A 23,362-nucleotide genomic window follows, 5' to 3' on the forward strand; every position below is an offset into this window, starting at 1 on the left:
AGGATGGTCAGAAGTTATTGGGGCAGCTTTGGAAATCTTTGATTTAAGTAGGCTTCACTGGGAGTGAGGAAGTAAATGTTGCACTGGCTTTCTGCCCCAGGGGAACCGCACCCTTCTTGAATCCACCACCAGACAAACCTATTGTCTACAAAGCTGGCATGAGAACTTGCTGTCCTGCTATTTCTAATCCAGTTCAGTATCTCGTTTTTCCTTAACTAGCTTCATTTAGCGCCAGTCATTTTTGCAAAGGGTTTGCTACGACTCAGGGGGTCTCATTCTCAAATTTAATTACCATCAAACTAATATGCTCCCCATTCAAAGCGGTGTGGGGAGCCTTACCGTGTAGCTTTAAATATCACATTGCTCTAGGATGGATTTGCAGAAACCGCATTTTTAATGAGGGTTTGATTGGGGGTGAGAAAAGGGGTCATTTTTCCTGGCTGGATGTATCTAATAATACCTCCTCTTTAGCTAAATGTAGCCCACCAAAGAGCGTATTGTGTGTAGAAGTGAAGGCTGCCATGAATTGTTGCTCACCCTGCAGGTCCTTCCTTTCTCACTATTCAATGACTGATAGACGTACATCTCCCCCGTTCCTACTTCAATGGCAGTCCATGGCGTGTCACCCACTACCATCCTCAGGGGACCCCTTGCTAGGATGCTCAAATTTAGGAATTAAGTTTTGATAAAGAGGACTCAAGCCTATTGATAGGAGGAGGAGACGGACACTTAACATGTTGATTGCTAATCATTACCAACCCACTGTAAAATGCTCATTTGGGAAACCACTTAATTTCCTTCAGCACGTTTGGGCCCCACTTGCTGTAAAAGACGTGCTCTTGGCTTGATTTTTCTCTTTGGGTTTGGCGTCTTTAAAATTTCATCCTCTGTTGCGTGTGGCTCCATTGTAACATTATTCTCATCGCTTTTCCTCTTCCATCTATTGAGCTTTCTACTCCGCCAGGATATTGTAGTTTTTTTGGACGTCAGATGGAACGACAAAGGGAAAAAATCCCCACAATTCTTTTTTCAGACTATGAATAGTTTTTTTTTTTTAAGTTCTGGTTCATCTGTAGCCAAGTTTATTGGAAATGACAGCTCAAAAGTTCAGTGAGTGAGTGAAGTACCTAGAGATCAGAAGCCCTCTGCTGTTTCTACTGTTTCCCCTGTTTTAAGCCCTCAATACAAGGGCACCTTTTGGAAGTTTCAAGGTCAGCTGTAGGTCTATTATTATGTTGAATGGGAAGGAAATTATTTTGTACTTGTATCCAACTTCTTGTCATCTTTCTCCTTAACCTACTTGGCTTCTTTGTAGTATGTGAAGGCCTTGCCTCCATCTCTTCTGGCCATTGTGAGTGGTTTGATTGGTGTTGGTTGTGTTATCCTTTCTATCATTGCTCTTTACAAAAGCTGTGATCATGCCCTGCTGAAGAGACCATCCTTGCCGTCAAATAACCCACCTTAATTTTCACCCCGTCTCAAATTTTTCCATTCCTCATCAACGTTTCAGACAGATAACAGCTCTGCCTTTCAGTAGCTGCAGCCTCCTTTAAGGGACCGTGCCGGTTTCAATCGGCGGTGAGGCTAGGTCACAGCACAGAGACGGCTTTGGATAAAGAATGCAATGGCCTCTTCCTTTTGTTCCTTCCTCCTTGCTGCTTCTGGCTCCGCTCGCAGCCCTTGCTCAAACCACATGTCGCGTAGGCAGAGGCAGGAATCCACACAAAAGGCTTGATAACAAGCCATCACTCCTTCCTTGCAGCGCTAAACTAGGCCACAAGATTTTGGGCACTGCTCCCTTGGGCCTAGCTCTTTGTTTGCCAATGAACCACCAAAATGCCCTGCAGGGATTAAGGATTTGCAGTGTTCCCATCCATTTTTTTTCATTACTCCAGTTCTTCTCAGATGTATCCCTCTCCAGCTTCTCCATTGGCCCCTTCCACTCCTGCTCCCACGAGCCAGCTGCGATTGCTAAATGCACGCTGCTTGAGCAAGCTGCTCCTCTCCTTACCTTTTGGCTGCACTTCCGTGACAAGGATAAATGGCTCCCAGAGGCTATGGGAAGTTCATAGAAATCATAGGAAATGAGGGTTGGAAGAGACCCCAAGAGGTCACATCTGGTCCAACCCCCTGCTCCAAGCAGGACCAGCCCCAACTACATCATCCCAGCCAAGGCTTTGTCTAGCCAGGTCTTAAACACCTCCAAGGATGAAGAGTCTACCGCCTCTCTGGGTCACCTGTCCCAGCGCTTCACCACCCTCCTAGTGCGAGCAGTTTTCCTACTGTCCAACCTCAACCTCCCTTGCTGCAACGTGAGCCCATTGCTCCTTGTCCATCATCTGCCCCCACTGAGACCAGCCCAGCTCCATCCTCTTTGCAGCCCCCCTGCAGGGAGGTGAAGGCTGCTATTCAACCCCCCTCGGTCTTCTCTTCTGCAGACTAAATCAGCCCAGTTCCCTCATCTTCTTCTCACCAGTCATAACCCCCAGCCCCCAAACCATTTTTGTTGCCCTCGGCTGGACTCTCTCCAGTGTGTCCACATCCTTTCTGCAGTGGGGCCCACAACTGGACACAGGACTCCAGATGTGGCCTCCCCAGTGCTGAATAGAGGGGAAGAATCACTGCCCTCGATCTGCCGGCAACGCTCCTACCAATGCAGCCTGGGATGCCGTTACCCTTCTTGGCACCAAGGGCACACTGCTGGCTCCTGTTCAGCTTCTTGTCCACTCTTTTGGAAAATGATTCATACTTATGACACAAGCCGGTGTGAGTCCAGGTCCGCAGAGCTGAGAAGCAAGTGCTGTAACCCCACTGTGTGGCTGGGCACCTGCAGTGATTGAGCCATTCTTTCTGGTGCCTCCTTAATTGATGTACCTTGCACCTGGTGACCGTGTGGCTGGGTGTGACCTTTTATCTGGAATCACTGAGCCTTGCTCTGATGCATACAGTGCAGCTTGGTTGACATTAGAGGATCTGCCCCTGATTTATACAGTTTAAATGAGATCACCACTGGGCCTGGTGTTCCCCACGTCCTGGCATTATGGGTTTAACCCCAAAGGAATCCATCTTCCCTTTAGATTCTTCAGGGTACATCTGGCAATTTCTCTTCTGCTGTGTGATAAGTGTGGTGGTTTGATGTCTCTGTAGACATAGATCAAAGACAAGCATTGAGTCTGCAGGGCTCTTATTGCAGTTTCGAGGAAGCAACACAGGAACCGAAGAACAGGGCAGAGCGTGGGTGGCTCACATGGTGACAGCAGCCTTGAGCCACATTGAACACGAAGAAGGGCCATCCTGAAACAGCATCATCTCTTACAGCTATGCAGGACAGGCCCCACTGTGCTTCAGTCAAAGTCCTGGGTCTCGGTGCCCCCCAACAATGGAGGGCAGGAAGGATGCCTGGTATTAGCCAAGTGCCTGAGCCAGGGAGTGGTTTTGGGCACCTTGGGGATGGAGGGATGGAATATGACCTGGATCCTCTCCCTAGCTGACACCAGCACATGGTCAGTAGGGGCAGCTGGCACACTGAGCTAATGCAACCTTCATTAAGATTGAGGTGAGCTAATGGGAGAGCATTTTTGAGGAGGGAGCCCTGTCTCCTGCTTGCATGTCTCCCTTTGGTCCACTACAGCCGAAATCGGGTGCAATTCCGGGTCTTGTGTTTTTCCCAGGCTGTGTTTGGGGTGGGAGGAGGTGATCCTAGAGGGATGCATGGTTTTGAGGCATGAGCGCTGCCTCCCACTTGGACGTTGTGCGCAGCTGGAAGGTTGTGAATAGATGCTGCGCACGGAGCAAAATAATCAGCAGTTATCCTGGGTGAACCAAAACCCTAGCTCAGAGCAGGCCCAAATTCTCCAAGGTGGGTACACTTGGAAGGTCGGGCTCAAGTTTTCATGAGGTGGAGTCTTTTCAGGGCCTGCCCCCATCTTTGTTTTCTCTGCACTGTGCCGGAGAGAGCCAGACCTGGCAGACCGTGGCTGTGTTTGCCTTTCCCCAGATCTCTGCAGCGATTTGGGCAAGCAAAGACCCAGTGTGCATCTCTTCAGCATGAAACACCGCCAAAAACAAAAATGAATCATTTGCCTCCCTCCCCGGGTCGGGATTCCCAAATGTGATTGGGGATTTGGGGTGCTTGGCTTGAAACGACTTAAAGAAGACTGAGGTCTGGTAGCGGCTGAGCGCCGGCCCTCTGACGGTGTCCTGAAGAAGAGCCCAGTAATCTGAAGCACCCAAACCCGGATCGAACATCTGGCCTTTTAGGCCCGGCTATATTACAGAAATACATACCTCTCCATCCATATGAGGTACATACCTGCTGCAGTATCTCAGTCTGTGAAGCCTTTAAAGCACAAATAACTGATTGATGTGATGCATCATATATTCTTCAGACTCATATTAGTGATTTCAGTTCCTGAAAGATGCAGGCTCCTCTCACCATTTGCTGGGGTTTCTTCTCAAGATGCCGTCACAGACTGCAATCTGAAGGCCCTGCAAAAATGCTGTGGAAAAGCTCCCTTTCTCACACCTTTCCACATGGCAACGCTTAGCACTGCCACCGTGGCACGGCCTTGGCTCTCATAACCCATTCCACCACCCTCGCCATGATTAAGTAGTGCTGTTATAAACCAGGTACCTCTCAGGCTAATAACAGCATCTGTTAACCAACAAATTGGTCGTTAACCAAGGGTAGAGATGGATTTCACCAGGATTACAGCTCTGTGGGTCTTTTACAAAGGCACTATCAACAAAATGTTTTTTTCCCCCCCCCCAACAGTCTAAAAGTGATTTTCTTTTATTATTGAGTTTCTTAAAGTGGCGTTTGGGCCATACACAGTGGTATTATATAAAAGTAGTGTAGAAAGATACTGAAAGGGAACATCTACTTTACTATTTTACAGAATAAAGAGCTCCTTCTCTATGACATCTTTCAATGGATTCCTAAACAAAGCACCCAAACTCTGCAATAAACACACTGCTGTCATGTAATAGACCCTATACTTTATCATACCTACAGGGAATCACTTTTTAAAGTCTATAACATACAGTAGTCTTTTTATACGAGCGGCTGAGTCATATAAAAATAAAAATTGATAAAAAATAGTAATAAATCTGGATTTTTATATTGGGCACGGAGCAAAGTCTAAATTAAACTACTGTATTAAACCTTCTATGTTGTAGACCTAATTAATTAAAAACACCAGGGTTAAGCAATTTGCCCATCAATCTCTTAACTTAAGTGGGAGACGAGATGCATATGGGACATTCCTGAAGGAAAAATAAGAAAGATCTGTGCACTCGCTCAGTTGGGTGCATGAGGCTATATTCCCAGTGAGATTTCACCTAGGGTTCCCGCAGCAAGATGACTTTTCTGGAGCCCTCTGCACGCTGTTGTAAGCAGACAGGCTTTTGCTGGCTGGAAACCCAACTGGAATAAAGCACTTTGGAAAGAGCCATGTAGCACCCCAAACTCTGCTCCTCCATGCGGTCACTGCATGGGTCGCTGAATGGAGTCCACCAAGAGTCCCTTGCAGGTAAAGAAATCTGTGGCTCGTCATTTATTCTGCAAGAGAAAGCATAGCCAGGCCCTGGATTTCTTTGGAGTACACCTCCATCAGACACGGAGGAGCAAGACGATAAGGTAATCACAGGCACTGGCCGCTACAGAGGGACCTGCCGCAGAAAGGCCATGGCTGGGCTGGCTTTGATAGCCAAGTATGTAGGGTATGTGCCAGGGAACCAGAAAGGCCTCCCTTGTAAACAGCCATACATTTTACATTTCAGAGCTTTCCCACAGGAAATCACTTCTTGGCAAAACTGGGAGCTTTGTGGAAAAGTTTGTTTTTTCTTCACATGTTTCCAGGTTTTCATGTGAACACTGGAAAGCCAGAGACTCTTTCAAAAATCTGGAGGGTTTTTCCACTCCTCCCTCCCCAAATATAAATTCGGAATGAAGTTGAATTCAGTCATGGGAAGGCAAAATAGCCATTTTAATAAAAAAAAATAGGTAAGAAATAAAATAATAAATAGGCATGGTAACAAATAAAATAAAAAAATCATGGTAACAAAAATCCTTCATCAGCCATCTCTATTATTTTCTACACCAACCCATGGTAGTAGCCAATGCAGTGGACAAGGACAAACAGCTGCAGACTTCTCTTGAGCGGTGGGAGCGGGTGAACGATGGCCTTCGTTATGCAAAGAGCTTGAAAAAGCTGTCCGGAGCTGGGCAGAGTTTGGGTGGCGTCCTTCACTCCGCAGGGGAACAAGGCTGTATCCCTTAGTAAGATCATCACGTGAATGTGTCTTTCCCGTATCAAATCCCTCAAAACCTGGAACCCCCCCTGTCCTGTAAGTAAGGGAAGATGGATTCATACCTGCCCTGAAGTAGTTGTGACTCCCCAGGGGAGAATCCAAAGCCTGCAGCTTTGTGCGGGGCTGGCGATACATTTGAATAACACAGAAAGTCTGCCGCCAAAAAAAAGGTGAAAGTTGGCACGTGGCGGTGGCTGATGACGTGGCTCCATGCACCGCTGCCAGGCACTCGCAAGGCACGGCGCTTGGGTGCTCTGTCCGAACCCAAATAGAATAAAACGGTCCGGCCACCACGTCACGTCCAGTCTGCAGATTAATCCCTGGGGTATCTCTGCTGGCTGGAGCATCTCTTTATCCCTTTGTATCCCTCTTAAACCCCTTGTTTAAAGTAATTGTCTAACGTTGGCTGGAAATTCAAGCAATCTCCTCATACAAAAACCCTCCTAAGAAGCAGTGAAGATTTAACACACCAAGCCACTGAAGTTAAGCTTATTTACAGACTGTTTAGCCAACAAATGGATTGGCGGATGGCAACACACTTAAAAAGTTCAAGTGGCATTTGGAGCACTCTGCATAATGTGAAGCATACTTGAAGCTAAGCAAGCGCACGCAGCCAGCAGCTGGGATGCCTGAGCTTTGCAGAAGTAGGCCCAAAACTAGAGGCCCTCCATTCATGGTTTATTAATCCCTATTCAGGCAAACCCTTTTCAGGCAATGGGAGCTTGCCTGTGTTAGAAATGAATAAGGACCATGGGGCTTGGCCTGGTATCTCAGCTAATGACTTGTCACAGCTTTGGATGGATTCCCAGATGGTGAACTCAGAAGTTCACCTGAAGGGATCCTCTGTGGACCTCTCCTTTCACAAATATTTCCTTCTCCCCGAGGGCTGCCACACTGCCGGCCTCCTAAAATCAACAGCCATAAAAGGGGCCCGGTGCTTGGGAATTTAAATGTGATATAAAACTTGACATATTAAGAGTCGTGATGAACCTGCGATGTGGACCCGTGTCCGAGCCAGTGCGAGTATCACACTTGTAAAGCCAGTTCAGCACAAGAGTCCTTTTTCTGAGCGTCTGGAAAAAGTGTGTGAAACCTTCCTTTTAGTGTTACATAACTTCACTGCCGGCAGATGCTGGTAAATAAAGAATAAAAGCGTTATCACGTTTTTTTTTGGTGTGGGGTTTTTTTTTTTGCATTCATACTCTAAGAAGCCTGCAGACAGTGATCAACAGAACATGTTAAAAATATACTTTTAAAAAGCCCACAGAGGCTATTTTTCTTAAAGCCAGTAACAGACGGTAGTTTTGACATGACTGGCAGGGATACGAAGAAATTATTTTAAAAGGCAGCAATAAATTCCGATTTTTACACCAAGCATTGAGCATTAAGTCAAAATGAAACTGCTACACTTGAATCTTCTGCAGCTTAGAGCTAATTAGACCCGCGTCTGGGACCGGCGCAAGCCTCGTGCTATGTGGCAATTGTTACAATAATTATATTTTCATTTTGTGTTGGGCTGTGAGTTATGCATGCCTTGCCTATAAATGCTAATGGAAGTTATGCGCGTGAATCCCCTCTGCAATGAGATGAGATTATACCCTTCTGTGTTTTAAGTGCCATGTAAGTGTAGCAATCGGCAACGCAGGACTGGAAACGCAGGGCTCTGCAATCCGTCACCGGGCCGGATAAATATCCGCGCGGGCAGGCTCTTGACTCGTGCAGAATGGCAAGGGTGACCTGGGGCCTGGGAATCACTGATGCTCAACAGTTGCAATTCATTTTTGTGCTGTGGATTTCCCCTCTCGTCCCATGCGTGGGAATGGGACGGTGCCGCTGCTGGGGCTGGGTAATGTCTCATAGGTCATAAAGGCTGGAACATACAAGGGGATCGCTCTTTATTTCTAGTTTGCCTCTGATGTGCAAAGGTTACGGAAAATTATACCCCTGCCATCTGATCTGCTGACTCCATCCACCGCGCCCCATATACAGAAAATTAATATGAACCTACCAATGGAGAGCCCTGGGATGGAGGATCTGAAGAGCAGTCTGTCTCGTGGGCACCTGGTCACAACTGCTGCCTGAACGGCGGGGCTTTTCTGATTGCAAGGTCACTCCTTCTCTAAATGCTGGATCCGCTACCTGAAACCTGAACAACATGGCCTGTTATGTGCTTCGCTGGCCATCTGTGAGCATAAACACCTGAGTTGCATGTGCAAACGTGTGATTGGCATGCATTGTGGCCTGAATATATTCTGAAAATCAGGTCCCTAAGTATCCAGATGTGTGTTAACAGGACTTTGAAAGGATGCAGAGCTGATTCCGAGCTACTTGGCCTTGGCTCAGAAGAACAGGTCATGGGCTGGTGTGGATCAGGGCTGCTCCATCACGCTCCATTTATACGCACTCCTCAGTGTCACAAACAAACCAAGGAGACCTGCAGCCTTTGGGTTTTATTGAAGAAAGGGGGCAAAAGATATGCTGGTGCACTCAGTCCATTTATCCTTTCTCTTACCCAGTCCATAAGGGTCATGACTGTGGAGTTCCCAAAGGTCAGGCCGATTCTAGCAAGTATCCTGAGAGCAAAGACTCTAGCAGGGAAGAAGTGCCTCACCATGACATGGGTGAAAACCCACGACGCTGAGGAGAGCTGGGAAATGTTTAAACAGTTTGTCTCCCTTTCCTTTTTGGGTTCACCTTCTGCAAATATGAAATGAATGAAGTTCTAGGAAGTTACAGTAAAGGAACAGCTCTGCGGGAAGGTCCTCCAGTGGTGAAGAAGTTCGCATTACCATTGCAAGTCAAGTGAAGGAGTTCCCCTGTTACATGGGGCATTATGGGGACATTGCAGGGGTGTGCATGGGGTTCTTGAACTCCCACTGGGGGGAGATCTGGGCCCCTGACAGGGAGTAGGGAAGTGGCGTGACACGGCCGTTATGACCCTTGAGCTGAGCAGCAGACCTCAGCCTCCACTCATTGATATTAGTTTAGTTGATTATTACAAGCCCCTTAATGACAGCAAAGTTAATCTTGACTTATGGTGGTGTGAACCCATGGTGAATCAGGCCTGTGTACCTGCTAACCCAGTAAATGGTCCACCCCCTCCCCACCCAAAAATAAATCACAGATATGGCTGTTTTCCAAAAGGGACAAGTCGTTGACGCTCCGAGACTCACAAACTCATTACGCTTGTGACTGAACCTCGGTTGGAAAGGATGGATTCGTTAGCTGTTTTTCTTTGGAAAAAGCATTCCTCGGTACAAGAAAATAAGCCTCGCAAAAGCCTTAAGCAGCCACTGAGCAGCAATATCGCCTGTTCTTCAACCTCCTCGGCCGCACTAGGTTCTTATTATAAGTATTTATTTACAGGTTACGAGAAAAAGCCCATGACCTCACAGGACCCCCAGCAGGTGCTCCATGAACTGGGCGAACTCCTGGAACAACCCCGGTATTCTCTCCCTGCCTTATTATGGTCATTTCTTTAATGTGGGAATGCAGAGTTCAGACCTGTTGGAATATTTGGAGGGTTAGAAAGATATAAATAAGCCAGCTGGGGCTTCCACCCACCGGCTCAGCAACACTATATCGTGCTAGTCTTTGTTTTCACTGTATCACCTATTTTTTCGGGCCAGTGGAATAACCAAGCTGTAAACTGCACACCTTACAAATCAGTCTATCCTGACATTGCTGCAGCATTCATTACAAGCTGTAAAAAAACACGAGCGAGGAAGGTTTCAGTTCTACAGCCCAATTTTCCATTGCAATAACCCAATTAACTGGTGTGTGTTTGTTTTACAAAGCTCTAAGCTACAATAAACCATGCAGATACACAGGCTGCAGAAAGCTTCGTAATTAGGACAAGGTGTACAAATTAAACCACTCTTTTTAAACTTCAAACCAGCTAACTTCTGACATACTGTACTGCTGGGGCTTCTGGGACTAAACCCAATTAACATCTTAGTATTTTATAAGCATCGTTTTAATTGCATTTGTATGCAATCTTCTCTCCAAGAGCCTTTCAAGGTGCTAGCCCTTGTTCAGATTTTATTACTTTAGTGATTTAAATCGACTCTATCTGTGCTTCCCGTTAATAATGACTAGTGCTACTTCAAAATCTGGTCCGACATAAAACTGAGCTCTCCAAAGAATTATACTTTAAAACAGTTACATTTAACTTTATTATTACATTTTTAATTTCCCCCCCCTCTCTGTTTGAACATTACGCCTTCAGCCGTTTTATCAAGCTGTCAGCTGCGTAAGTGCTGGAAGAGTGAGTGTTTCACTTTTCAGAGCTTCATTATGGCTCAGCCTCTTGGCCAACGGGCGACACGTTTTGTACCATGCGACATCGTCTTGGAGCGAGAGCTTTTACAATGGCAGCTCGAAGATTTGTGTGTCCGCAAATTCCCTAGTTTCAAGGCGAGCTGGGGGAAGGGTTAGGGGAAGTTTAACTCTTCCAAGGATGGCAAAGAAGAGTGACTTTACCAGGACTGAGACAAACCTGACTTTTGCCCTGAATGGACAAGCTATTTGGCTTGATCCAAACAAGCCCCCCTTACTTGTGTGAGTAATCCTTTCCGGGAACAGTGGAAAATCTGATGCACTCAAAAGAATGTCAATTCCCATCACTTTAATTTCTCTCCCTGTACATTTCTCCTACGTGCTGTGTTTTTCCTTATGCATCTAATGTTTTGGAAAATTACCCCCCATTTCAAGGGCCAGGTGAGATTTTGAGAGAGAAGAAACGGTATTAAGAAGTGCGATGGGAACACCGGCACCCAAGATCCAATTAATGAAATGACGCCTAAAGTGTGTTATCAGCCCCTTTCCCCAGTGTGATATCCTTTCTTGCATCCTTTCATGGAAGGATAAAAAAAAACATAGGAATGTGTTGGAGTTTATTGAAATGATAGAATGACTCAAATGCTTATTTTAAAATGCTGGCAGTCAAACTCAAAATATTTGTCCTCTTTGCAAAATGCAACTTAGGGTGAGTGTGTACGAATGTTACTCTCATGCAGGGTCCCTGCTATCCGGATACAAATGTTGGGTCTTAAAAATGCAGAAGGTTCCTCCTGGAATATTTTGAACCTTTTCACTTGATTGAGTGTCTTGTCAAACAAAACTGGCAGCAGCTCTCTTAGAACTGCCTGAATCTATGCAGATATGATTTCTATCATGCCTTTATTATGTGTAGTCCATAATAAGGATGAGCATGTATAAATCATCTCTGGCTGGCACTTAGGATGAAATACTCAAAGGAGAAAGACATTTCTGTCTCCAAATGTCTAGCAATTTCCAATATTATACAGTAAGTCTCCCCAGAACCATACAAGCCTCAATTCCACGCAGTCCTTCTGTGAAAGAATGAGACTTTCATATCTTTTTTTGCAAGAGTCACCAGTGAGATAAGAATTGTGCAGCTAAGATGTGTGCTGCGTGTCAGCCAGGGTGAGTATATTGAAGTTGCATTTGCAAAACCTTCTCTAATAAATTTGCACAGAGATGAAGGGTTTTGTCTCTGTAGTTCCCATATAAAAATATATATATATATGTGCGTGTGTTTGTATAAAGGTATACATATGAATCCCCCCTCTCCATGGTATATTCACCTATGTTTTAAAACATACACAATAATGTAGACAAACATGTGCACAGTATACATGACATGTAGTTTTTGGGCAGCAATAATCTAGCCAAACCTCAATCTTGTAAAATCGAATGATACACGAAATGGTAACTGATAGGAGAAGTCCTAACGAGTTGTGTCACTCTTGGCCCTGCAGTATATAAAATGAACTGATCAAAAATACAGAAATCATTTGAAGAAAAATCTATGGATTTAAATTGTTTCTGTTTGTGAAGTGTTAGACATTTTCTCACTTTTGAATTTTACTTAATAGAAATATATTTTTCAGAAACATTTAAGAAATTATTTTCTCAGGGTTGTTTTTCAGGAGGAAAAGGTGGGTTTTAGTAAACAATCTGACAGATTTACATATGATTAGTATAATGCTTTTAATAAAAATATCAGTAGGAAGTGTCATAGAAATGGAGTAGGTTGATAACATCAACTCGTTTTTTTTTCTGAAAAGTTTTGTTATTGAAAACAAAAGCCATTTTAGATGAAGAAAAAACGTGTGCAAAAAAATTCAAGCCGCCTACATAGATAAAGAGCTGGTTGCATTATCATGGTGTGTATAGATAGATACCTTTATTTCTTTAGGATGCTACTGTATTGATACGTGCATAAATGTATATGTAGGATGATAGCACATGCCTGTCTTGGAATTAGAATTTGTCAGAGAAGAGACTGGCAGTGTGCAGTATGAAAGACAGAGGTCATTTAAGACCGTGTATCACCAAAGCTGAAGTCAGGAAGCTGTCATCCTTGACACCCCAAACTTTTAGGTGACAAAAAGATGTCTATTATCATGAAGGGTGTTATAAAGAGCATGAATGCCTCAGGAGACACGGCGCCGGGGCCAGTGGGGCTGGCAGCACTGGAGTGCTCATTGCAGAGAAACCTTCGAGTGAGGACAGAGCACAAAATTCCTCTTTCACAGTGACGAGCAATTTGTAAAATACAGCCAGGCACAGTGGAGTGTATTATTTCCCACTGTATCAGAAGAAAGCAAACATAACAAGTGTCACTATGAGTTATCACTCTTTGTGACCACTAATGCAACTGTTAAGTGTACAATTGCCTGCCAGGTTACACAGGCTGAACAATGGCATACATCACTTTATTAACTATGTTTGCACAGAGCCTACACCTGGCTTTACCCAGCAGAGGCTGCTTATTTATAGTAAAAGCAGCATGGTTATTTGGCAAAGGTAGGCTGTTAATGGCTATGCTTTCTGCTCGTTCAAGAAAATGGCACCCCAAAGGAGCTGGCTTTGTGAAAGATTGAAGCCTTTACGAAAGAGACCCCGTCCTACAAACCCGCTCGCTATATAAAATCAGAATCTCATCGATTAGAAGCCAGATCCAAAGCCAAGTCACTGAGCTGGGCTCCCGGGCTTGTGCCAGAGGCAGTGTAGACTTGCTTATGTCCTTAGACCAACACGGCTACAACCTACACCTTGATGATCCAATACTTGTATTGAAAAGCATCAGGGAACCACCAAGGAGTCTGGTCCTCGTGTGTGCGACTCATTCCCAACCTGTATAGTTCAACACAACGCAGCTGCAGGTGTAACAGCCAGGCCCTGAGATCCAGAGTTTTATTGGCCTTTAAAAGAAAGAGCATTCATCACGTTATGTGAGAAGGGATCCTTTTCCGACTGCATGTCGTGTATATACGACAGCTATCACCTTAGCACGTGAAGTGCCAGACGGCATCATCGGAAGCATAAATTCAGAGCGCCTGGTGTTTTCGCTCTCGTTTCCCCTGGAGTTATGGGCGGGCATAAATTTATGCTCTTACAGAGAGTTGTTTGTTAATAGATAGAGTGCCTGGAGAAAGGCACTTTGATCAGGACCCAGCCAAACTTGGGCTCAGTTGAGTTTTTTTCCTGCCAGCGCGGTTCCTGAGGTCAAATCCCATCAGCAAAAATGTTCTGCCCCTTTTTTGATGCCCAGGGCCAGAGACTCTGAGTCTCACCAGCCCCCTTTCCTGGCAGAGCACAGACCTCTAGAAAACATGAAGACTGAGCAAATGCAACGTGTGCGTGTGCTGTTAGAGGTGTTACCATACCACGATTGGCCTCAGCCAACACTGGGGCTTGGTCATGTATTGGGTGCTGCACAGACGTCCACGTATATGTGAGCTCTCTAGGGCAGGGACTCTTCACTGGGTAAGGCAGGAAACAGGTTGGAGAGGAAACAAAGGCATAAAGAGAGGAAGTAGCTTGATACAAGGAACCCAGGAGGTCACTGGATGAGCCAGGGAATAGGACCCAGGTCCCCTGAGATGCGGCCTGCTGTGTGAACCAGCGGATAATGTTCCTTTTTCAGAAGCCCTGCCTAAGCCCATCCCTAGTTCATGTATCTAAGTCTTTGCTTCTGCACATGCTACACCCATGTCTTTAATGGTAATTTATTGGTTAAGTTACGGACATACATGTGGCTACTGCTGGGTGAAAGTGGTGGGGCTTTACTGACCATCATCTGCTCTGCAGGATCTGCCTGCGTGCGCTCCTGTGCCGTGGAAGTGAAACAATGCGAGCTTGTTCCCTTTTCACTGGGGGCTAAACCACCACAGCTTCCGTTCGGCCACGTACCCTGTGGTGAGACAAAGGCTGCTCCTCTGAACTTTGCACATTTAAGAGAGACAGAGGCTGAGATCCTCAAAGGCATGTAGGTGCCTACTCCCCATTGATGTCAGCTGGGAGGTAGGTGTCAAAAAGCCTGGAAGGGTTTGGGCTAAGGGACTTAACCAGTGGGAGTTCTGCTTCTCAGCTGGGAACTGAACTTGTGTCTCCCAGGTCTCTGGGTATCCTATCCTCCTAAGCAGAAGGCAGCATTTCCCAGCTGAAGGATCACCATGTGCTGGCTTGTCTTGTTCTAGTTGCTCCTTTCTATAAAAATGCACCGGTAATTTGTGTCCGTGCAAATCTCGGGCTCTGGGCAATGCTCTGGGAGATCACAGGTCAGCCATACGACAGGTCGGACAGTGAAAACATTCAAGGCTCTCTTCAAAGCTCACAAAGCCTAGGCTGTTTAGCGAGACCTGTGCTGGGCAGTGTCGGGGACATCATTCTTGATGAATAATTGACTTAGTGTATTTTCCTTATTTGTTTGTGATCCCATTAGCAAATGGCTTGAAAAAGTGACGCACTCGAATGATTTTGTTTGGCTCCCGATTGGATTCAATGTAAAGGCTCCTACTGACTTCCATGAAAAATTGATCAGGCCCTGTTTGAAATGACTCACATGCTTGCTCGTCATTTTATCCATAGCATCACCCAGGGCATCACCACAGCATCATTCAGCCTCTAACTGATGGGGATTAAGAAGCGAGCTATAAGGATGGGTTTTGCCTAAAACAGGGTTTCTTGCACCTCCTGGCCTGGCCAATGCCAGGCGCTATCAGGGAGAGGACAGTAGACCAGATGGACCTATCAGGCCGTTCCTATCTTCCTATCTCTGTCCATTTTCTCTAGAAACGAAGATGCTGGATCACATATAAAATGTGCCATCGCTGGTGTTGTTGATACACGCAGCTAATGTCCGCTTCCAGCCAAATGCAAGCGTAGTCTAGCATCCCACTTGAAAACTTGCTTTCTGCAAACAAGTGAGCATTCACCCCCAGCGCGAGCTGCGTGCACGCATCAGTCTTTGCAAAGCTACCAGAGTTAAATGAGGATTTCTTTAACTTTTTTTATATTCACCCGGCATGTGATAATTATGAGCTTCTGAAAGCAAATCTCTGGGGTCGCACGCAGGGGAGGATCCAACCCTGCTTTGAAGTCCGAACAACTGCTCTTCGGAGAGCTTCGCACTCTGCTAACCCTCCCCGGTGCTCTGCTCTGCGAGATTTCGGATGAGCGGTTGTTTTACCGGCTAGATGGCGCTGTCATCTAACGAAACCCGGCTCCCGGCTACCTGGCCTTCACATGCCAGGCTGCATTAGTCCTGGTCTTCTGAGAAATAGAAATAACTGGAGCTTAGAACAGATTGCAGAAATAATAATACTAATAATAACACAACCCCCCCCTCCCAACCCTTTCTCGTATTATTTTTAAGGCTTTTATTCAATGCGCCTGTGAATCACGTATAACTTTTAATAGATTGTGCCACACATCTGAAGTTGCAGGGTTTTGATATAAACCTACTACCAGGTAGTAATTATGAGTGTAAAAGACATTGGGGGAAAGCATTTTGCAGACTTGCCAAGACTAACAGCTTACAAATAAGGACCCATTCCTTCTCTGGTCTAAACCCGCACCCTGGAGAATTTGCACATGCATTGGAAATGAAACAAGTGCTGTATCTCCATGTTTACCAGGGAAAAAAAGAAAAGAAAAAGAAAAACTGACTTCTCTCGGCCCTCCTATAAATACGATGCGCTCTGGCCAGCGTGCAATCAGACACAGGGTGCTGGGTGTTTCATGCAAAATAATGCTAGGAGTTTAACCAGAATGTCGGCTGCGAGGGATTAATTGGTGTCTTGTTTCCCTGGCTGACACTGCTATTTGTAAGTGAGGGCCACGCGACCAGTCCCGCAGTCTGCATCACAAATTAGGACTGTGAACTGCAGCTTCAACTGTATTACACCCACATAGAGGATGGAAAGCTGCAAGCAGGGAGAGAGCACGGGGGAGAGATGGAGTAAGGGGACACCAAGGGAGAAAAGCCACCAGAGAGGATGTCAGGAAGAGGGATCTTAGATGCAGGGAAGCTAAGAGGAGAGAAGAGACAAGAGAGGGAAAACTGGAGAAGAGAAAGGCAAAGAGAGGATGGAGAAATGAGAGAAGGAGGCGGTGGAGAGATGAGAGGAGGCAGAAAGCAGAGAGCAATGCGAGGAAGGCAACTGGGAGGAAACGACCCAGAGGGAGCATCCCTGAAGCTGGGGAGGGCAGGAAGGGCGGAGGAAGCAGGGGGAATGGAGAGCTGGCGGGAGCGAGCCCATGCACAGGGTGCGAGGTGCAGACGGAGACGGGAGCACCGATAAACCCTCCCCTGTCGGGGAACGCTCTCTGGTCACATCCTGTTGGCTCTCAGGAGTACTAGGAGTCTCTCTGGGGAGGTGCTGTCTTCAGAAACGATACCAAAGTGCACGGGCCTTGACACCGTCCGGGGAGATGACCCCAGTGGTCCCAGAAAAGGGATCTGATTCCCTGCTGCGTGCCCATCAAGGCCTTCAAACAACTCTCTGAGGTGGGGGTGCAGCTTCTTGGGCTTTGACAGCAAGCAACTCGTGGCCCCCCACGTTTTAGCCTAGAGCCAGCAGCTGTAGTGAGGAGCCTTTGCAAGGGGTGAGCTCAGGCACCCCGGGGATTGATGCACCCATGGTCTGGGAGGGCCTGCACGCAGCACCCTATTGTCTAATCGGTCATCTCTCCTCGGGGCTTCCTGTGCCGGCTGCTGCTTTGTGACTACCGGGGTACGAGCACTGAGTTAGAGGTGCGGAGTGAAAGTCACCCCGGTGCAGAGAGCGCACCCAAGGACTTCGAACCATATGCATCCTGCTGAAGCCTTCTTTTGGGGGCTTAATTGCATTTCATCCCAAATGCATTAGCCCTTCCAGGAAGAGTATATGGCCTTGCTCTCCCCTAGCCCTGCCTGCATTTAAATGAGATTACGGCCCCCTTGAAAGTCACCAGAGCTTTGTGTCTGGGTGCGTGTGCCTGTGTATGTGTGTGTCTGTACACACCTGCACCCCACGACCATGCTAAATGTAAGGGTAGCTCTTATTGCAACAGGAGTCCATGACTGCTTCCAAATTATCCAGCCCTTTGCTTCCTGACAGATTAAATTGTGTTTTTTCCCAATAGGAAATGAAGGATTGCTCAGAGCCTGGAGCTGATCTGCAAATTTCTAATCCTCCCTGCCACGGTCCCATTTCTTCCCACACTTTCTGCTGTTGAGAAAGAAGAAAGTAAAAAGGGAAATTGAGAGTCGGATGGGCTGAGCAGAGAGCAGGAGCTGAGATTTGTTTTTCCTGGCTGACACACTGGGTGCTGTTGGTGCGCTCGCCACTTCCTTGAAAGGCCAGTACGGGGGGGAGAAAAGAGATTAAGGTCATCAAGATAATAGAAAGAATATTCAGACTGGAAGCAGAGGGGAAATATTGAAGGCCTGTTTTTCCAGTGGTAAGTAATCAGAGTGCAGGAGGATGTAATTTGCAGATTAGGAAAATGAACAAAGACTATAAAATTAACTTTATGACAGAGAGGAGAACAGTCTGTTTGAAGGGGGGAAAAACCCCCGGCCCTCCATAAAGCTTTATGGCTGATACCATCAGAACGTTGATTTAAACTAAATAGGAAATATCAGCAAATAAGAAACAGTGGGGGGCAGCTTCAGCTCTCTGTTGTGTTATAATCTGGATTGAATGCAATGTGCGATGCAAGGCTTGGCATTTCCAGGAGGGCAAAACCCTCTAGGGTTCTTCATTCCCACTCAACGGCCGCGCTTGGGCATGGGGACCCAGGAGGGATGGCTCAGCCATGCCCAACCCGCTGCCGGGTGCCAGCTACTCACTCTGCACACGAGAGCCCAGTCCGGGAAGGGTCCTGCCTGCGTCCTCCAAGTAAAATCGCTGGCTTTGGGGAGCAGCCCAGCAGGAGAGATGCTCTTGGTGAATAAACTGGGCACATGGGGAACCCCACGCTGCAGGGCGGCATGAATTGGATGCAGCTTCTGGCACTAGAAACCCTGCTATCTCCCATGCCAAGGTTTTACCTCCATCACTGAGGAGCTTTCTGGTTTTTCCTCCTTGCAACAAGCCGCACTTGGCTCTCGATCTGGTCCAAGTGAACGACGTGGGTTTTTACAAGGAGCGGAGAGAGATTTTCTTAAGCGATCATGTTTTATTGGAAAGGAATCTTTTTTTCTTTCTCTTTGGAGGTGGAGGAGATGGGGGAGGAGCAGCTCGTGCTCAGCGGACTCCATTCCTCACATTCTTCACACCTGTGATAATGTTTACAGTAGCCCGGGAGCCTCGAGCAAGTTTTATAGACCCCAGTGCGGCCCTGCGAAGAGCAGGAGCTGCGGAGTTGTGCAAGGTGCAGGACAGACCATCTCTTTGTGTCACTTGGCTTCCCTGGTTGTTTTGCAGCAGCGGGAACGCATCCAGGAAAGGCCACCAGACAGCAATGGGCCCGATTCTTTGCTTGTGAGGGCTGGGATTCATCAAGAGTCAACCCAACGGTGTCAGATTTACAACTGATCGGAGCCTGGACCAAGCAGTGTCCATCAGAAAGGGAGGATGATGATACCGGGTCCTAGAATAATATATTCAGTGTTAAACAGCTGCTGCCCAAGCTGTAAATCAAGTGCTTGCAAAGTGGTCCCACCTTCCCTGCGCCCTGCTGTTCTCCTCGGAAAAGGGAGAAGAGGAGAAAAACCAGTGAAATTAGGGATGGGTGAAACAGTCCTAATAAAATATAAATAGATCCAGTTCTTTGATCATACACCCGCTGACTGCCAAACGCAGCTACCTTGGAGGACTGGAAAAGATCGCTTAAAAAAGGCTTTAAAAGATTTCTTAATATTGATATTTTGGGGTTGCTTTACATTTTACAAGCCGTATTTCTAATGTTCGCTAAAAGCACAAGGCACTGGAGATTTTGTGTGAGCTCCTGTTCTCTCGACAGTGTCATTTTGGACTTTGCAAAGCATTTGGCTTCAAATCTGGAAGTCACAGAAGTCGGGTTGGTCAAAATACAATAATATTTTCCACCAGCAAAGTTTGACTGGTTATTTTCCATGAAAAGAATTAGTTGTGATATTTTAGAGTTTCCTATATGTTTTGAACTGCTGACAGAAATCCTCAAAAAATTATAAACATTTTTAGTTTTTGAGGGGAAAAAAATCAAATTAAAAAATAAAAAAATCCATCTGCTTTTTCAATAGTTTTTGGCGCTCTGTAAAACTGTTGACATCAGAAGAAATGTGCTTTGAGATGTGGACACAAGTTTTTGCCCTCTTCCAATAGGAGTGAAATCTGCAGAGCTACCTTTGTGGGGGAAAATGTTGAGTTTTGATCTAGGCTGGGTGGGTGTTGCTCTCTGATTATAGCAGCCGCGTGGTCGTCCACCCCGGCCCATTAATATCTGAGCCTGTCGTAGGTGAGCGGGAAGGGGCAGCAGTATAGTTTATTTCTCAATGGGATCATTCTGATTTCTGACCTGGAAAACAATGAATGTCTCCTTCGTCTCCTGGGCATGTGACAAGTTAAACACTTTGGCGGTTGCACAATCTAGGAGCTGACTTTTTATCAGTCCTTATTTTGTAATGAATTTTTCTAATCCTGTCACAGGCTCTGTGCGAGCTGGACTTCCAGCAGAACACCTGCAGAGAGGGATACAGCCCTGAACCTCGCCTTGGTGAGTTTTTTGTGCCTCATTTGCTGCTGCGATGAGGCTGGCCTGTTTAAGTGAAATAACAAACCTCCTTTTCCTGCCTAATTTAGCCTCTGTTCAATCTGCATTTAGAGCAGTGGCTCGACTAACCCAGACTCACCTGATCAGTTTTCCCTTGGAAGAACTGTTTTCGGAGGAGGGTGACTGCTGAAGTCACCTATGCCATCCTGGATGGCTGGATTTTGCACACGGATACTCTAGACGTGATAGAGCAGCGATGACCGTGGCTGAATCTGCATAGCCGCTTGCTGCAAGGTGGCCTTCGCTGTTTCTACCTTGAATGTCAACTCTGCCTATGGAGGGGACACCCTCGAAGGACCAGTGAGGGCAGCTTGAGTCCATCCATGCTTTGGCTCTGCAATGGCCCGGGCCTGGGTGCTGCTGCTCTATTTGGACTTGCGTGATATATGTAAAGGCAGTCCGGGGCCAGCTCTGGTTTGTCAATTGTTAAGAAATCTGGCAAAGCAGACCGTGATTGCCTCTCCGCGTCCATGGTGTCGGTGTTCAATCTGAGCACTTTTTTATCCTTACGGTGATTGGCTTGAAAAGAAGCAGGTGCTGCTGCTACTGCTCTTATTTGTTACTTGTGTAGGATGCAGGCAGCAAGCTCGCGCTAGAAGGGGGGAAGATGAGTTGTTACTATCTGCCTGGAGCCCAGCCAGCCAGTGCTCACTGCAGCATGCAATACGGCAATTCATAAAATGTGACATTCATGTTGGTGGTACACCGCTGTGAGCCTATTTTACTCTGTGATAAAGACTACATCTGTCAGGGTTCATCTCCTCATAGTCAGGTCTGTCGGACAATTACCCAGCGCAGACTTGCTCCTAGCCTAAACTGGAGATAGGGCTGGCCCTGTAGCACGTCTCCGTCGAGCCTGCATTAGCCAAATATCTCCTAGGGTAGCGGCTGCTGTAGGTTTCTTTTATACCATCAGGTTTTCTTATCCTGTACAGTGCTGAGCGGGCTTTCATCAAACTCTGCAGCTCTCAGGAACAATTCAGCACCTCTCGTCCTCAGGGCTCAAGGGGAAAATCCAAGTCATCTTTGCCCAGTTCAGTGCCAAAACTAGGACGAAAATTAAACCTTTCATTATATATGTATATATTTTATGAAGGAATGTGAAAGAATCACTATGCACCATTGGAGGTTTGATAAGTTACAGGCCAGCAAATAAGTTTAGGGCTTGTTATTTTTTTTAATGTTTTGCATACTTTTGTTTTTTAAACTTTCACCAGCTCTGCTTTGTTTCAGTTAATCAAATTCTTCTATTGCAGCACTGGGACTTTTAAAGCATTTTCGTAACCTCCTGTCTTGGTCCCAGCGGTTTAAACATTATTTTATAATTAGCCTTCACAACTATGTTATACATTTGCAAAGGAAAAAAAATGTTTCCCCCCCCCCCATTTTTATATAGGGGAATTACTATTTCTGTCTGGGGACTGGAAGAATGTGTGTGTGTGTGTGTGTGTGTGTGTGTGCGCGCGTGCGTGTGTGTGTGTGTGTGCGTGCACGAGAAAGAGAGAGCGAGAAAGACTCAATCTGTTGAAATTTCATCTCCTGCCAGTTATACATGAAATCATCACTTAGGAGAGAAAGCGGGAAATTACTGAATATGTTGGAAAATTCCTCACTTTTCTTAATGAAAGTGCACTAAACTAGTGTGGCAGATGGAGGACTGGGGGTGGTGGGTGGGGGGAAGGAAGGACATCCTTGTGTTAGTCAAGAAATGGCAGGAAACATTTACTATCACCCCTCACTATGTTACTCAGCCTCAGACAATCTCCTGCTGATGGAAATGAATTTGCCTTTTGGACCTGCTCTTGCTAACGAGATGTTCCTACAGGGGTTGACCTCAGCACAGAGCTGTTGCAGAGTTCGGTGTGTGTGTACAGGCCCACATGCGTGCCTGTATCTGTTCTCCTATGTTTTCTGTAGTAATCCTATTAATCCCTAGGACTTTACAGATATTTCCTAACCAGTCCTCAGAGGGTGCGTCTACATGAGATGCTTACTGCGCGTTAGCCTAATAACACTGCGCAGTCCCGTGGTGGTTAAAAACTGTGCTAATAGCCTACTGTGCAGTGTTATTAGCCTAATGCACAGTAAACCTCACAAAATAATGGTGTGGCGGCGCGACTGCGCAATAACTCTAGTTCCTGTGCATTCAGTTAGTACTTCATGAAGAAGTACTAAATTAAACGTGCAGTATTTAAGGCGCATTAATGAATGTGTAGATGCATCCAGTGTGTTCCTAGGGAGTAAGTACAAGCATCCCAGTCTAACCGAGAGGGAAAGCAAGCCACGAACGGGCTGAAAGAATCACCCAAGGTCACACGGAGTCAGTGGCAGGGCTCATATCAGAAGAGGTCCCAGCCATGTGTGCAGAGCACGTGGCCTCTCCCGTGGGTGCCATTTATTACAGGAATCATTGATCTGTAGGGTCAGGTTTTTAAAGGTGCTTCTGCCAGCCCTGCCTGCTCGTGGGTGAATTTTCACTTTTTTTTGTGCATCCGCCATTCGTTGCAGGCAGAAACGTGCGTTGGTGCGTTGGTGCATTGTAGAACCAACAGCGCCCGCAAACCAGCTCCGAAACCTATTGATCCGCAAACGTATCGAAAGCCAGCAAGACTCTTTCCATCGACTTCAGCGAGCTTTGCATCTGACCTCGGTTGCAGACATGCTTTTTGGAGGAATAAGCTGTCCCTGCACAAAGGGAAACTACCTTTTGCTGCGTTTTGTACCACAGCAGATTTATTCTGTGCAGTCCTTCCCCCCCCCCATGTGTTTTAAAGGGAGAAAATAAATCTCTAGCAATGTATTGACTTAATGGGGTTTGAATTTTCTAATAAGGGACGCGCCAGATTGTTCTGAGTGGAATTGTCCTGCTCGTATCTCCCATCCAGTTGTGTGACAGATGACTGACTTCCACAGCATCTGCTGGAGATTATTCTTTGCAGAGAGATGCTCAGTCGCAGCCTACCCTAAAACAAAGGTTTCACAGGTATAACACTATTCG

At 46.4% G+C, this 23,362-nt stretch overlaps 1 long non-coding RNA gene across 1 annotated transcript; it reads left to right on the forward strand.

Moving 5' to 3' along the window:
* The first annotated feature begins 17,757 nt into the window (after positions 1-17,757).
* LOC132243297 (uncharacterized) lies at positions 17,758-23,208 on the forward strand. Its single transcript, XR_002086523.2, has 3 exons — positions 17,758-18,069; positions 20,241-20,307; positions 22,873-23,208. It is a non-coding gene; the product is annotated as an uncharacterized LOC132243297 (long non-coding RNA).
* Positions 23,209-23,362: the final 154 nt, after the last annotated feature.

Source organism: Alligator mississippiensis, chromosome 9 (genome assembly GCF_030867095.1).
Source record: "Alligator mississippiensis isolate rAllMis1 chromosome 9, rAllMis1, whole genome shotgun sequence".
NCBI classification, from domain to species: domain Eukaryota; kingdom Metazoa; phylum Chordata; order Crocodylia; family Alligatoridae; genus Alligator; species Alligator mississippiensis.